Here is a 17,403-nt window from a genome sequence, read left to right on the forward strand (position 1 = left end):
CACAACATGTCCAGAGTATGTTAGACGGAGCCTCAGAATCCTTGCCTCCAAGGAGTAGCCTGGTTTAACCCTCTCCAGGATGAATCTGTTTTCTTAGCAGTCCATGGTACATTCAGTACTCTTCTCCAGCACCACAGCTCAAAGGCATCAATTCTCATTCTATCCTCCCTAGTCATTGTCCAACTCTCTGATGCATAACAAGTGTTTCTAGAGCCCATGGCCTGTATCCGATGCACCTTAGTGTTCAGAGACACACTGTTGCTCTTGAGTACTTTAGAGAGATCCCTAACAGCAGACTTTCCCAATTTGCCTGGCTCATGTGTGAAGCAGTTGGATTCTGGAAGGTGGGTTCTTGTTTTGGCTGAAGGTCAGGTGTGGACTGTTTGGTTGTTTTTATTTCATTCACAACTGTGTGTGAACTGATTGGATTTGCTGCATTTGGCTAACAATGAATTATGGACTGTTTAGAGTCAGTCAGGACCTGGTGGGAGGGCCTGTGTATTTACAAGTCATCAGGACCCTTGGGCCTGGTGTTAATTGTGTTTGGAATGAACTTTCTTCTAAATGGTACAGTACTGGTCTGTCAATTCATTGTATTGAGGTAACTTGGTGTTGTTATGATGCAGAACACTACTGGTGTGTCAAATGCCAGAATGGTTACCCATAGTGGACAGTGTCTGGTGGAGCTCCCAGATTGAGACAGGCTTGGAAGCAGGAGTGGCATCCACTTCCTAAACAACATGCTTCTGGAAATTTTATGAACTTAGAGAAACAACAATAGTTATAGAACAGGGTTCAGTTCTTTTGTTCATAGGATTGCTGTGAGTCATACTTCATTTGACAGCACGTAGTGTTTTGGTATTAATAGGTCTTCCTTCTGTGTGTGTGGATATTATCCTGTCACTCATAACATTGTATTTAAGGATGGATCTAGACCTGATCTTTGTCCACTTTGTTGGGTGGCTGCTAGTAAGTTTAGTTGGTCTTGAAGAATTTTTCTTCTTTTAGTTATCAGAAAAATCGGAAGGATACCAGACCTGCAATACCAGTTTCTGCTCTTGTTGTTTTGTGTCCTCAAGTCAGAACCAAACAATAGGTATACCTCCAGTTGGTTTTCAGAGGCAGTAAATCATATAGGAGGAGATTGCTCATCTTTCTCTTGTGGAGCCAGCTGGTGGATTTGAACGTGTATCTTTGAGATTGCAGCTCAGTTTCTTACCATTAGACCATCAAAGCTCCCTTGTTTTACTTTAGTGATACCGAAAGAGTGCTAGCTAGCACTGCCCTATATGTTGGCTGTAAAAAGGCTTTTTCTACCTTCTGAGAGTGATCCTATATGTTTAATTTCTCGATGTATAAAGTTTCTAGTGTCTATTAGGATAAACTCTTGTGAATTACACCTAGGAATGAAAAACTTTGACTAGTTAGTGTATTAGAGCAAAATTCCCTTGGGTGGAGACCACATCACAAAGTAGGACTTCATGGGCTGTCACTAGAGTTGGCTAATGAGATTTTGATTGGGGACACTTCTGCTATAATGGCTTGGGAGAAAGCCAGGGACTTTTATCTCCCTAAACAGAAATTCCCAGCCACAAAACTGTAGTTTTAGGATGTAATTGAAGTTTTACTCCTAATTTTGTTAAGGGGTCCCACTCTAGTAAGGGAGTGGGAACTTGGGAGGTTAGCAGGAACAGATGAGGGATGTTGAGGATGGCACAGAATAGGGCAAGGTTCATATCCATTGTTCGTAGGGTCATTATGAGTCCTAGTAGACTCATAGCCACACCTAATAACAAGGGCCACACTGAGTTGGAAAGGACTTGACAGCACTGGAATTATGCTGCCATGCACTTAACAACCTGGGAAAGGAGAACCTGGGTAGGGGGTGCTAAACAGACAGGGCTGTTGGTCTCTCTCTCTTTGTACATTCTTTTGATCTAGTGTAAACATGTCTCCCTCTCATGTTCACCATATCAGTCATAATCAACTCAGGAAAATAAAAACAAACTAAATCAGATGGAGGAGATTACAAAAAATACATCTCAAAGGGGACTTGCTTACTCAAATTACCTATGTCCATTTCTGACCCAGGTGTTAGTATGTGCCTCTGTCTCTCTTGGTTAGTATGTCATCAGCCCAGGTCAGGTGCAGCAAGCCAGTTCCCTCTCCTCTCCAGTGCTGCTCTGTGCTGGTTCTCACCCTGTGCTTACCAACCAGCAGTACGAGGGCAACATTAGGCCAGTGCCAGAGTTAGTTTGGCATTATGACCACTCTTGAGGCAAATCTGTTTTACAAGCAAACGCTGTACCAGTGTGGGCCTAGACCTCTGCAGACAATTTCTGCCTTTTTTTTTTTTTTTTTAATTTCTGCCTCTTCTGAACATGCATCCTCTCTGCCTCTTTGCAACAGGCTTCATCCTTGCTATGTCTTGGCTTTCAGGATTGGCCACCTCTCATCTTTAGTGTTACGGCTCTCAGAAGAGCCAATGACTGTTGCTGCCAAAGGCAGTCTAGCTCTTTCCCCTTAGTGCCACTTGTTTCGCTTAGCCATTCTTGTGCACAGTTCCAGACTGCTTCTCCTTTATTGCATACCCTACCTGTTGGAAACTTCCTGTTCAGATGTGCCCAACTCTCTTGGCAACTTCCTACATAAAGGTGCCCAGTCTGTAATTTGTCTACTGTTGTTAGGCACTACCAAGTCAACAATGACTCATAGCGACCCTATGAACAGCAGATCTGAACCTTGCCCTATCCATGGGAAAAGTTTGGACAGACTCCTCCCACTAACATATGTAGCCTTGAAAGCTTGATGGAGGGTTTCTGTGAGTCAGAATTAATGGCAATTAGTTTGGGGTTTTAAGTGTATTTATATTTCCTGTAGGATATATACATTTATTTTTTGAAATATTTTATTAAAGACATTTCAATTATATGTAAAAGCAAAAAAGATAGTAAAATGAATTGCTGTCATTCAGTTTGTACAGTTATCAACATATGTCTTGCCTGGTTTTATTAGTACTCCCATCCATCTCTGTTCATTCACTGCTATTGAGTTGTTTTTTGGTCAGACATTCTTCTAGGTCATATAGCTCTGGTCTGTCCACTTGCCGTACAAAGGTAACTCTTGGTTGCTGTAAAGCTGAACACTGTGACATTGATGTGTCAAATGCGATAATGGTTACCCATGGTGGACAATGTTTGGTTGAGCTCCATGATTAAAACAAACTTGGAAGCAGGAGTGGCATCTACTTCTGAAATAGCTCGCCTCTAGAAACCCTATGAACCTAGAAAAAGGATGAAAGTTATACAAACGTTCAGGTCTTTCGTACATAGGGTCACTATGAGTCGCCTACAACTCGATGGCACTTAACAACAACAGCAGCAACATTAACAATACTCCTTTGAGGTTTTGAGGCTCTAGTAGCCTAGAGGTAAGAAGCTGCTCTGTAATCCCAAAGGCAAGTGGTTCAAATCTACCACCTGCTCTGCAGGAGAAGGACGGGCAGTCTCCTCCTGTGTGATTTACTGCCTCTGAAAACCTGCTGGAGGATCAGCTCTGGGTCTTTTCAGACAGCACTCAACAACAACAACATATTTGATTAGATTTTTTAAATTAGATTTTTAAAAGCAGATTCTAGATACTATATAATTGTGTATCACTAGAAATGAATATTGTTTTTATTTTAAAAATATGACCTGAATACCATTATTCTAGTTTATTGTCAGATTACGTTGAGCTGACCCTGTCCCATAATGATCCCCATGTGTACAGAGTAGAATTGCTCCATAGGATTTTCAAGGCTATGACCCTTTGGAAACAGTTCTACCAACCTGTTTTCTGAGATACCTATCAACCTTTTAATTAGCACTTAATTATTTATGTCACCTGATGACATATTACCTGAAACGTTTGCTGCAGAAGGTCAAGGACTGTAGTCTTCAAAATGGATTGTAGGCTCAGCTTAAAAAAAAAGATTTTCACTACTGGGCTAATTGGCAGCACCATCATAGATGGAGAAGAGATTGAAGTTGTTAACAATATCACTTTGCTCGGTTCCACAATCAGTACCATTGACACCAACAGTCAGGAAATCAAAAGGTGAATTATATAGGAAAATCTGCTGTCAGGGACCTCTCCAGAAGACTCATGAGCAACGGTGCCAATCTAGAGACTAGGTGAACTTGATCCAGGCCATGGTCTTTACAGTTACTTGCTTTGTATCAGAGAGCTGGACAGTGACTAAGGACAATAGAAGAAGAATCAATGCCTTTGAATTATGATGCTGGAGAAGAGTATTGCATATACCATGGACTGCCAAGAAAAAAAAACAAGTCTGTCCTGAAGAGGGTAAAATCAAAAGGCTCCCTAGAAACAAGGATTTTGAAGCTCCAACTTCCATACTTTGGACAGGTAGCCAGGAGGGACCAGTCCTTGGAGAAGGACATCATGCTTGGAAGAGTGAAGGGACAGCACAGGATAGGAAGTCCCAGGAGAAGATGGATTGAGTCAGTGACTGGAGTAATGGGGTAGGTGTGTTGGAGGCAGTGAGATTTGCCTAGGATAGGGCAGGATTCAGAGCTATTGTGCATAGGGTCACTATGAGTTGTAGACAACTCGATGGCACATAACAACAGCAGCAAACCCAAATCCCATTGCTGTCAAATTGATTCTGACTCATAGTGACCACATAAGACAAAGTAGACCTTCTCCATACAGTGTCTAAGGCCATAATCTTTAGATGAGCAGACTGCTGTGTCATTTTGACTTGAAGTGCCACTCATAAGATGTTAATGTTGTCATACTCCTTGAAAGATAGACCTGATTTTTCTGAATTGATTGAGTGGCAGCACACAGAAATAGCATCAAATGTTCATCCAGCTTTCTATATTCTTGAGTATTACATGTCTCCTTCTAAAGAGCTAGCTTATTTCAGTCAAGATTCCTATCAAAGACCACACATACAATTCTTGGGTTTCTTTAAATCTTAGAATCCTATTAGTCTCCCCCCATCCCTTCCATTTATTTGTTGAAGAAATACAGTAATTTATTCTGTGTCCTCCTTTGCCATTTATTTGTTGAAGAAACAGAATAATTTATTCTGTATAATTTTACATTTTCAGCTTTGTTACTGGTATGCTTGTGATGAAGAGCCCTAGTGGTGGAGTTGTTGTTGTTACGTGCTGTCAAGTTGGAACTGACTCACAGCTGACCTTCCAGTGAGTTTTCAGAGGGAGTAAACCGCACGGGAAGAGATTGTCCATCCTTCTGCAGAGAACCTGGTGGATTCGAACCATGTATCACTGGGATTGCAGTGCAGCTTTTTGCCACTAGGCCACCAGGTTAAAATAACTAACTGCTAGCTAAGAGGTCAGTGGTTCAAATATACCAGCAAATCCTGAGAAGAAAGCTGAGACAGTCTGCTTGGAAACAATTTGAAGGCATTGTGCTGTGTACTGTAGGATTGTTAGGCACTGAAATCAGCTCATGGCAGTGAGTTTGGTTTTTGGTTTGTCTGTGGTCTATTTATTTATTTGTATTATTGGTATTTTAAATTGTAATTGAAATAAAAGTTTACAAACCAAATTGATTTTTCAGTCGTTCATGATCTTGTGATATATTTAAACATACTCTCTGCCCTCTATTTCCTATAAACTGATGACTAGCTTTGGAATCTTAATAAAATCAAGATTTTGTGAGAGAGGAGCAAGACTACTGCATGGGTGTATTACATCAAGAGACACAATATCTAGTATAATGGCTCTGTGATATTGTACTATTAAAATTGTTATTCTTTAAAGGTATAATTCTGGAGGTCATTTTGATAAAATTAATGTTCTAGTCCACAGGGAGTTGCTGACACCTTGGTGGTTTAAATCTATTAGCCACTCTGTGGTGATTTACTTGGAAACACTGGTTGGCCAGGTATGAGTTGGTTCAGAGAGAGAGAGAGAGAGAGAGAGAGATATTGGGAGAGATATTGAGATTGGTTGGATAGAAGTGAAGGGAGGAGGAATCTGACCATATCCAAGTGTTTGGTTTGACTTGGATGAGTGATGACAGAGAAGATGGGTGAGGTTGTGGTAAAAAATGGTTTACTTGCTTTGGGACATGTTGAAAGTAGGTAAAGATATTTATAGGCTGTTGAGTATATGGGTATGGAGTTTAAGACAAAAATCTATGTGCCAAATTAAAAAAATTGACAGTGACCATTTAAGGCATACTCATTGATCTCTTTGTATCTGGAGAAAAGAAGAAACAAAAAAATAAAAGTTGTGTTGAAAAAATTAATCCATAGCAGCATATATTTTTCCCTGTTGATTCAGAACTGATCCATAGCTTACCCTCCATCAGCTTGTCAGAGGTCGTAAGTCACATGGGCGGAGAATGCCCATCGTTCTCCTGTGATAGATTAGAATCTCAACTTCCATGACCATGAGACAGAAAGAACTAGTCCGTACTCAGCTATTTCTGCTAACTACTCTGAAAAAGTTATAATAGAGGATCCTAGATAGAGTAGGAGATGAATTTACAAAAAAACAATTATCACCTTAATGGTCAACGCACTGGTCTAATGGAAACTGGTGAAACTGCCAAGTCTACGTCCTGTAGTCATCTTTTGAGCCTGGAACAGAACTCTCCCATATGACAGGCACCACCTGCATCCAAATAGTAGACATGTTTCTAAGGTGAACAATTAACAACAGGGAAGTACTCACCCACACAGGATTACAAGAGCAGCATTTGCTCCAGGGATCTGGTTGCTTAGTGATAAAGGACTGCACTGCCAACCCAAAGGCATGTAGTTTGAGTCTGTCAGCTGCTCCATGGGAGAAAGACGGGCAATCTCCTCTTGTGTGATTTATATTGTTGTTGTTATGTGCCGTCAAGTCCCTTGCGACTCATAGTGACCCTATGTACAACAGCCCTAAACTCTGTTCTGTGCCAATCGCACTGTCTCTGACACTCCCATCCTGATTATCCCAGTCACTGAATCAATCCACCTCATAGAGGGCCTTCCCCTCCTGCGCCATCCCTCCACCCTCCCAAGCATGATGTCCTTCTCCAAGGACTGGTCTCTCCTTACACTATGTCCAAAGTATGTTAGACAGAGCCTCAGAATCCTTGCCTTCAAGGAGCCACCCGGTTTAACCCTCTCCAGGATGAATCTGTTTGTTTTCCTAGCAGTCCATGATATTCTCAATACTCTTCTCCAGCACCACAGCTCAAAGGCATCAATTCTCCTTCTATTGTCCTTGGTAATTATCCAACTCTCTGATGCATAACAAGTGACAGCAAAGACCATGGCCTGTATCAGATGCACCTTAGTCTCCAGAGAGACACCATTGCTCTTCAGTACTTTGGAGAGGTCCCTAACAACAGACTTTCCCATGGAAGTGCACCTTTTACTTTCCTGGCTACTGGTGCCAAGTGTTGACTGTGGAGCCAAGCAAACTAAAGCTGTGAACAATCTCATTCTCTTCACCATCCGTCCTGATGCTGCCAGTTGGTCCAGTGGTGAGAATCTTTGTCTTCTTGACATTGAGCCTCAATCCATATTGGAGGCTGCAGTCCTTGACCCTCTGCAGCAAGCACTTCAGGTCCTCTTCAGTTTCAGCAAGCAGGGTTGTGTCATCTGCATATCGCAGATTGTTGATAGATCTTCACCAATCTTTACCCCACATTTTGGAAAACCCCCAAGAGGATCAGCTATGAGTTGGTTCCAACTATAAGGTACATAACAACAACAACAAAACTCAGAAGGTAGGAAGGTAGAGGATAGAAGGATGAATTAACCAAAGGGAGAGAGTGGAAAGAGTGATGATACAATGCAAGAATTATAATCATAAGAAAACAAGATAGGTATTAGAGGTTTAATAAAACACCAATCTGTTATGTAAGCTTTTACCCAAATCACAAAAAAAACCCCTAGAAAATCTTTATGTCTAAGAAATATGAGCTTTCATCCCCCTGTTCCATGTCCTGGAATTCCTCCAGTGACTCAAGCACAGGCTGTATCAGCACCAGGTATTCTTAATAGACCACCTGCACCAACAGCAACAGTTGCTGCTCCACAGGCTCCAGTTACTAAGCCTCTTTCCCCCAGTGCTGGACAACCTCAGGAAGCTGTCCAAGGACCTGTTGGTACAGATTTCAAGGCCTTAAACAGTACTCCAGGAACAACTACAGAGCCCCCCAAGCATACATTACCTGCGTATACTCTGTCAACAGTGTCAACCACTAGTACAACAAATAGCACTGTAGCTAAGCCAGCAGCTTCAATAACGAGTAAGCCTGCTACACTTAAAAACTACTTGTGCAACCAGTAATTTGATCTACCCGGATGAGGATATATCGCTGGAAGAAAGAAGGGCACAGTTACCTAAATATCAGCATTCTCTTCCTCAGCCAGGACAGGTGCCCATTGGTTATCCACCTGTTGGACCAGTTGGAGATACGATGCCACCACAGCCAGGCATCCCACAGCAACAAGGAATGAGACTTCCAATGCCATCTCATGGTCAGTATGGTGATCATTATCAAGGTATGCCAGGTTACCTTTAAGGTGTTTTGCCACCATATGGACAAGGACCACCAATGGTGCCCCCATACCAAGGTGGGCCCCCATGACCTCCAGTGGGAATGAGACCTGCTATAATGTTGCAAGGTGACCATTACTGATTTTACTTCATCTAATATGTTTGGAGATTAAACCTTTTCTCAGCTTGTGCTGTTTATAAAGTCAAACTTCTGTCGCTTAAGGCTTTATTGTGACTTTAAAAAACATTTCTCTTCCCACATACCAGGAACTATGGGACATTTATTTTACATGAGAAAATTATTTGGAATAATAAAGCAGTAAATTTCCTGAAGTTGCAAGAAAGAAAATGGTCAGTGGTGATGGTAGCATAACAGTTAAAATGGCAAGCTTTTTGTTACGTATATTTTACCATAATAAAATTGAAAAATAAAAAAAAGAAATATGAGCTTTATATATATGGAGAATTGAGACAGAATAGTAGAGTAGATTAGAGTAGGGGTAGGACTTTGAGAAACACTACTGCATCAGTTATGTACTGCTGTGTAACAAATTGCACTGAAATGTAACAATTGAAAACAACAAACATATCCATTTCTATGAGTCAGAAATTTTGAGGATTTAGTTAGATGGTTATTGCTCATGGTCTTTTTTTTTTTAATTAATTTTAATGAAAGTTTACAGAGACTTAGGGTTTTTAGTTATTCATTGTTGCACTTTTCTCCCCACCCAATTCACTCTTCTTGAAAAGAAAGTCTTTCATTGTTAATACAGACCCTTCCCCCCAAGTCTTATCCACTATGCAGCCTTCACTCCAGACTTCTGTAATGACATATATCATGTATGACATATGTCCCTTTTAAACAGTTCTCTCCCTCATCTGTTTCAATGCAGTATACATCATTCCTCCCCTCCTTTTTTGTCTTCCCTCAACCCTGATGTCAGTCCCGTTTTACAACAGTGGTCCTATGAAATATTTGTCCTTTTTTTACTGAGATATTTTACTCAGCATAATGTCCTGCAGGGTCACCCATTTTGCATAATATTTCATGAGTTCCTTGTTGTTTTTCAACGCAGCATACTATTCCATTGTGTGAATATACGACAGCTTCACTGTCCATTCATTTGTTGTGCTTATGGTCTTTTATGAGATTGTTATCAAGTTGTTGATTGGGATTGCAGTCATCTGAAAGGCTTGAACTGTGTTTAGAAGGCTCACTTCCAAGATGACTCACCCAATTATTTGTAGCAGGAAGTCTTAGTTTCTTGCTGGCTGTTGGAAGGTGGCCTCATTTCCTCACCAGGTAATCTCATCATTGAACTACTTGAGTATATCATCCTGACATGGCATCTGCTTTGCCCAGAGCACGTGATCCAATATGATAAGAAGAAGTTACAATGTCTTATGACTTAAGCTCACCACTGCTTCTGCCTTATTCTGTTCCTTAGTAAGTCTTGCTCATGTGAGGGGAGGTGAGAATAATCTTTGCCATTTGAAAGAGGGTCACAGGATTCGTGGACAAGTTTTAAACCACCACAATTGCATTTAAAGGTTGTTTTTGTTGTTGTTAGGTGCCATAGAGTTGAGTATGACTCATAGTGACCATTTGAATAACAGATCTGAATCCTATCCTATCCTGTGTCATCCTCATCTCTGAAATACTTGAGCCCGTTGCTGTACTCCCTGTGTCAGTCCATCTTGTTGTGTTGCTGCAGTCACTATGTCAATTCATCTCAATGATCTTTCTCTTTCACTGAACCTCTACTTCTCCAAGCATGATGCCTTTTTCCAAGGAATAGCCTTTCCTAGCAACATGCTCAAGGTGTGTGAGACGAGGTTTTGCCATCTTGCTTTCAAGGCACACTCTGGATGCATTTTTTCAAGACTGTCTATGGGATATTCAGTACTCTTCTCCAGCACTACAGTTCAAAGGCATCAGTTCTTCTGACATGCTTATTCATTGTGCAGTTCTCAGCAACATGGTTAGTAATAGAAAGACCATGACCTGAATCAGGCAAACTTTAGTCTTCAAACTCACATCATTGCTTGTCAGTAATTTGGAGAGGTCCTTGACAACAGACTTTACCAATGTAATATGTCTGTAGATCTCCTGACTGCTGGTACCAAGGGTTGTGATTGTGGATCCAATTAAGATGAAATCATCGACAGTTTCAATCTTTTCTCCATCTATCATGATGTTGCCTGTTGGTCCATGGTGAGAATTTTGTTTTCCTGACGCTGAGATGTAATCCATATTGAGACTGTAGTCTTTTGATCTTCTGCAGTAAGCACTTCTAGTCCTTCTCACTTTAGCTAGCAGGTTGTGTAATCTGGATAACGGAGGCTGTTGATTAGTCTTCTCTAATACTGATAGCATATTTAAAAGTTAAGTAGAAGATAAACCCTGCATAGGAGGATGAATAGTAGAAATATAATAAATAAACCCCAAGGTTATGGCAACTATGAATGCTAAGGAGAGACTTGAAGGTTAATTTGAATACTGCTGAGAAGATTGTATAGAGGAAGTCTAAAAAGTAGGCATTGGGTGATTCATTTAAACATGGCCTTAATGAATGAGACCAGTTTCTGTGGGATATTGGGCACAGAGAGTATACTGGAGAGACCTGCAGAGGAAACAGGAGGTAAGCAGTAGAGAAAGAGAATGTAGATTACTAAAGATATTTGTAAAAGAGGCAGAGAGAAGTATATGAGGTTGAAAGTGAGAACCAACTCATTGCTGACTCTGCAGCAAGTTTTCAGAGACTCTAAATCACCCAATAGGAGATTACCAGTCTTTATCCCATGGAGCAACTGGTAGAGTTGAACTGTATGCTTTGAGTTGGCAGTGCAACTCCTTACTCACTATTAAATGTTGTAGGGAGGGAATCTGTGTTAAAAATGAGGATAGAGTAAGGAGTTAAATAGGGTAGTATCTAGACTGTCTTTTTATAGACTATTTCACATTTAGGACAATAATAAAAAAAATCCACCCTCGATTTTATGCATTGTCTGTATGTATGAGAGAGCAAATGCTGAGTTCAAAGTGAGAGTGATGAGACAATGATGATGATTCATTTTGGCTGGCCTGTGATTCTCAGTGGTTTGATGGTTATGAAATTGATGGCAAGAGTGGAGTGCATTTCTTGGACCTAGATTTTTGTGCTGTGGAATGCTTAGAACCTAGAGAAACAAAGAAGCCTTTCCCTAAACCTAGTGTCTTGAATTGGAGCTTCTAGTTATAGCAACCCTTGACAGATAATGAAGACGGTAATGATACAGACATCCTTTAGTTTGTGATCTGAATATGATCATGTTCCATTTTGCTGAATGCCAGTTTTTGTAACAGCCTGGTCTTTGGCACCTAACTATGCTAATAAGTGAGGAGAGGGTATAATGATTTCAAAAGATGACCTTGAGAACTGGAAAAAGAAGTAACAGGAGCAATTTAAAAGTTAGCCAGATTGTATGATTATAAAACATAGCTTGTTTAGCCACGATTCATGAATATTTTAACTTTCTCGATTTCATTTTATTTTTGTTTGTAACATTTTGGAGAGAAGGTTGTAAATTGGTGAAATAATATGTTACTTAGGCCATTCAAGGTATTTGCAAAAATGAGTCTTTGGAGAAATCTTTTTTTGTTTTTGTTTTATACACTGATTGAAAGAGGCTCATAATGACTTTGCATTTCAAAAGCATTGCTAATCAAAACACATTTAAGTATATTTGGCAGCCTTTAGCAGTGTTGGGATGATAAAAACAATCTGCCATCTAATTCTGGGGTTTATGTTTTTTAAGAGCTTAGCTATGTCGATTTTTTCGTGCAGAGATGCAAGGGAGATAGATACTTCTAAAAATGAGATTGTTCTAACTAAACAATCACAAGTTAATTTAATATCCAATAGTTTCTTTTCTAAGGACTCTATGTGATTTTTATGGAAAAGTTTAATAGTCCAAATATAATAAAATAACTTTAGCGTTGTAAAAACAACAGTTACCACAACAAAATTGCCTCTCATCTAAATGCCTTTGAAACTAAGTAGTATTTAAAACAACTATGAGTTAACATCTCACCGCAGCAACAGTAGCCATGTTCAGTAGGGCAACAAACAACAAATGCTATCAAGGTTGTGGAGAGATTGGAACTCTTACTCACTGATGGTCAGAATGTGACATGGTACAACCACTATGGTGGGCGGTCTGGCACTTTCTCAAATATTTAGAAATAGAAATATCATTTGACCCAGTGATTCCACTACTGAGAGTATATCCTAAAGAAACCAGGTGGCGACTCAAACAGATGTATACACCCCTGTTTGTTGCTATTGTTTTTGATTTCTGTTGAGTCGAGCATGACTCATAGCAGCCCTATGAACAAAAGACCTGAAGCCTTTCTATAACTGTTGACAGTTATCAAAGTTCATAGTTTCTAGAAGCAACCCATGTTTATTGCTGCATTATTTACAATAGGAAAGAGATGGAGGCAACCCAATAAATGAATGGATAGAAAAACTGTGGTACATCCACACTGCCAAGAAAACAACATTGAAAAACAGCAAAATAATATAACATTACACAACATGGGGGAGGCTTGAGGACATTATGCTAAGAGAAAAAAGCTCAGTCAGAAAAGAATAAATACTGCATAACAATACTATTATAAAATAGGACAGACATGGAGGGGCGATTGGGGAAGGTATGGGGAGTGTGGATAGATAACACTGGGTTAGAACAGATGAGGGGAAGAACTACCCAAAAGGAATAAATGATTACGCATTATATGTATGAGAACAGTCTGGAACAAGGGGTACATTTGTGGGGTGAGCTGGGGGGGGACGGGGGGGAAATGTGTAACAATGAATAAATAAAAGAAGGATACACATCCGTCCCCCCGAAACAAAAAAAGCAGTATCTAAAACTAGATAATCAGACTCAATGCCATTATGTTGACTTCAACTCATGGCAACTCTCCATTGAGTTTCTGAGGCTATAAATCTTTATGGGAGGAGACTGACCATTTTAATTCTGAGGAACATCTTGGTATTAGACAACTAGCAGAAGGTTGGCAGTTTAAACCTATCCAGAGTTACACCGAAGCCTGATTTTGGAAAAAAAGAAATCAAACTGATCTATTGATCTTCTGTAGACTCTGTGGAGCAATTCTTTGTACACATGGCATTTCCATGAATTGGAATTGACTTGATGACAACTAACAATAGTAATTATTGGAGGGAAGATAGAAAATGAAATTGTTCTTAAATATATAACTTCCATATGTGGTAATTGTCATAGGATTAAATTTTCAAATAGTTATATAATGGGGGTGAGTGTGTCAGAAATGGTGAGCTTGGCACAGGATTGGGCAGGGTTCAGAGTGGTTGTAGAGTTGCTATGAGTTGCAGGCAATGTGATAGCACACAATAGCAACAAAAACAACTCCTGACCAAATATGCAAAGAAACACAGTTCTAATGTACCAGCTGCTCTGTGGGAGAAAGATGAGAAATCTCCTGCCATGTGATTAACTGTCTCTGAAAACCTGCTGGAGGGTCAGCTATGGATTAGTTCTGACTAGATGGTAAATAACAGTTATAACTAAAATGAGAACAGTGCACAGGTGATTTAAAGTTTCCTTTTTTTGTATGTTGTTATATTATGTGCCATAAAGTTGTCTGCAACTCATAGCTACCTTATACATAATAGCTCTGAATCCAGCCCTATCCTGAGCCAATCTCACTATCTCCGACACACCTATCCCATTGCTCCAATTATTATGAGAACCCATCTCATCCTGGATCTTCCTCTCCTACACTCTCTCTCCACCCTCCCAAGCATGATGTCCCTCTCCACCCTCCCAAGCATGATGTCCCTCTCCAAGGACTAGTCCCTCCTTGCAACATGTCCAAAGTATGTTAGAGCCTCAGAATCCTTGCCTCCAAGGAGCAACTGGGTTTAACCCTCTCCAGGATAAAGTTGTTTGTTTTCTTAGTAATGCATGATACATTCAATACTCTTCTCCAGCACCATAGCTCAAAGGCATCAGTTCTCCTTCTATCCTCCCTACTCATTGTCCAACTCTCTGACACATAACAAGTGATTGCAAAGACCATGACCTGTATCAGGTGCATCTTAGTCTCCAGAGTGACACTATTGCTCTTCAGTACTTTGGAGAGGTCCCTAGTAGTAGACTTTCCCATAACAATACATCTTTTAATTTCCTGGCTGCTGGTGCCAAGAGTGTTGACTGTGGAGCCAAGCCAACTAAAGCTGTGAACAATCTCAATCTCTTCACCATCCATCCTCATACTGTCAGTTGGCCCAGTGGTGAAAATTTTTGTTTTCTTGATACTGAGCCTCAGTCCATACTGAAGGCTGCAGTCCTTGACCCTCTGCAGCAAGGGCTTCAGGTCCTCCTCAGTTTTAGGAAGCAGGGTTGTGTCATCTGCATAATGCAGATTGTTGATGGATCTTCCACCAATCCTGATGCCACATTTCTCCTCATAGAGCCCAGCCTCCTGGATAATCTATTCTGCATATAAGTTGAAAAGGTATGGAGATAGGACACACACCTGGTGTATACCTTTCCCAATCTTGCCCTATTCTGTCGTTTCCCTCCTGGTCCAAGTATAGGTTTCACATTAGCACAATCAAGTGTTCTGGGATTCCCATTCTTCTTAGAGCCAGCCACAGTTTGTTATGATCCACACAATCAAACGCCTTTGCATAATCAGTGAAACACAGATAGACATTCCTCTGGTATTCCCCACTTTTCAACTAAGAGCCATCTGACATTAGCTACAATATTCCTAGTACCACAACCCCTTCTAAACCCAGCCTGGACATCTCCATAAAATAAAAAAGAAATTAATTCAAGGACAGGGAAGGGTTCAGAGCTGTAGTACATAGGGTTACTGTACATCGCAGGCAACTCAGTGGCACATAACAACAGTAACACTTCCAAAACAACATGCCCCGGGAAATTCTGTGAACTTTGATAAATGTCGATAGTTGTAGGGTTGCTATGAGCTGGGCTCGTCTTGAAGGCAGTCAACAACAACAACAGAACACAATTAAGTTACAGAAGAAATAATGAGATAAAAAACGTCCCCTGAAGCAAATGAAAATACAACATACCCAAACCTCTAGAGTGTGGATAAGGCAGTCCTCAGGGGGCCATTGATAGCAATAGGCCAACACATTAAAAAGGAAGGGAAAAAAAAGCAAAATTAATGATCTAATTCAACACCTCCATCAAATAGAAAAACATTCTAACCTCACAGCCCCCAAAAGAAAGAAAAGGACAAAGATGAGAGCTGAAATCAGTGAGATAGAAAACAGAAAAACAATTGAAACCATCAACAAGACCAGGAGCTGATTCTCTGAAAGGATCAATAAAGTTGACAAACCATTGGCAGACTTAACAAAAGGAAAAAAAAAACCCAAACCCACACCACAGATAGCTAGATTAATTAATCATAGAGGTGGTATCACAACAGACAAGATGAAATTAAGTATGATAATGGAATATTATGAACACCTATACTCTGATACATTTGAAAACATAGAGAAAATGGACAAATTCCTTAAACTCATGCTCTACCCAGATTGACAGGGACAAATATGGAAGTTAATTCTTTTTAAATGTGGAATGCTGAAATGCAGCTAAAGTAAGATATAGCCACAATGTAACAATATACTCTGTCCCCTTTGTGAGGAGACATTTATACGTTAAATACAGTTAAAATTAAATTTACATAATAAATATTGTTAAATTTATACATTAGACATGTTTAATATTTTTAAAATTAAAAAATCAGTTGAATACTTTTAATTATATTTTATAACTTTCTTTTTCTCCAGTGATTTATAAAATGACAAGTGACACCACTCCATGTGATAAGATTGTTTTGTGCCATTCTCTGGAGAATTTGTTTCACTCTTTGTTGTCTTCATGCTGTTCCAACTTGAGATCTTTTCTTTTTATTAGACAAGTTTCCTAATGCCTATTTCACAACTAATTTTAAATGCTATGCTTAACAGTTCAAATCCACTAGGTGCTCTGTGAGAGAAGGATGGTGAGTCTCCTCCTGTGTGATTTACTGCCTCTGAAAACTCTGGAGGATCAGATAAGAGTCGGTTCCAACTTGACGACACACAACAATAACAACAAATTTTGCCTGACTGTAACTCTCAGATTTAAAAACAATTTTTTTTCTACTTGTTATTTAATGGTGTCTTTACTTTGTGATGAATTGCAAGTATTATAATCAAGAAGTGATTTTTTTTTCTATGATGAAATCTTATCTATTCACTGCTAATTAGCATTTAGATTTGTACTCTGATGTGCATTGATAGGGCTCAAGCTCTACTAAGAAAGTTACTATGACTTTAAAAAAGAAAAAATTTATTTCTTCCAGAATCCCTGTGAGATAAGTGAATGCTATTCCTGTTTTGTAGGCTGGGAAATGAAAGAAAGGTGTGATTATTCATCAACTTAACTTTTTATTAGTTTATGAAACATACTGCCTTTTCTTCTTGAAATGATCATTGAGAGAGATGGAGAGAGATAATGAGATGGTGGTAGAGGCTGGATTTGGCTTGAGAAAGAGGTCATGTATTCTTTTTTTTCCCCCAAGATCAATCTTGGTTCTTTTTTATTATTATTATTAATTTCAATGAAAATATACATAGACTTTGGATTTCCATTAATTCACTGTTGCACTTTTCTTCCCTCTCAACCCTACCCCCCTTGGATTGTTTTACAATCCCTCCCCCCAGGTCCACTCCACTATGCAGCCTTCACTGTGGACTCCTCTCATGACAAAAATACCTAATCACGTATCCCTTTTAAACAGTTTTCTCCTTCA

The 17,403-nt window shown here is 39.7% G+C and overlaps 1 protein-coding gene and 1 pseudogene across 4 annotated transcripts in view; both read left to right on the top strand.

Annotated features, from left to right (window-relative positions):
- OSBPL9 (oxysterol binding protein-like 9) overlaps positions 1–17,403 on the top strand; it is a 256,973-nt gene that overhangs the window by 11,046 nt on the left and 228,524 nt on the right. The gene's annotated exons all lie outside the window — the stretch shown is intronic.
- Positions 7,953–8,679, top strand: LOC102849658 (annotated as a pseudogene).

The sequence above is a fragment of the Elephantulus edwardii genome, unplaced genomic scaffold (genome assembly GCF_000299155.1).
Source record: "Elephantulus edwardii isolate Elephantulus edwardi_28Jun2011 unplaced genomic scaffold, EleEdw1.0 scaffold00005, whole genome shotgun sequence".
Taxonomy (NCBI): Eukaryota; Metazoa; Chordata; class Mammalia; order Macroscelidea; family Macroscelididae; genus Elephantulus; species Elephantulus edwardii.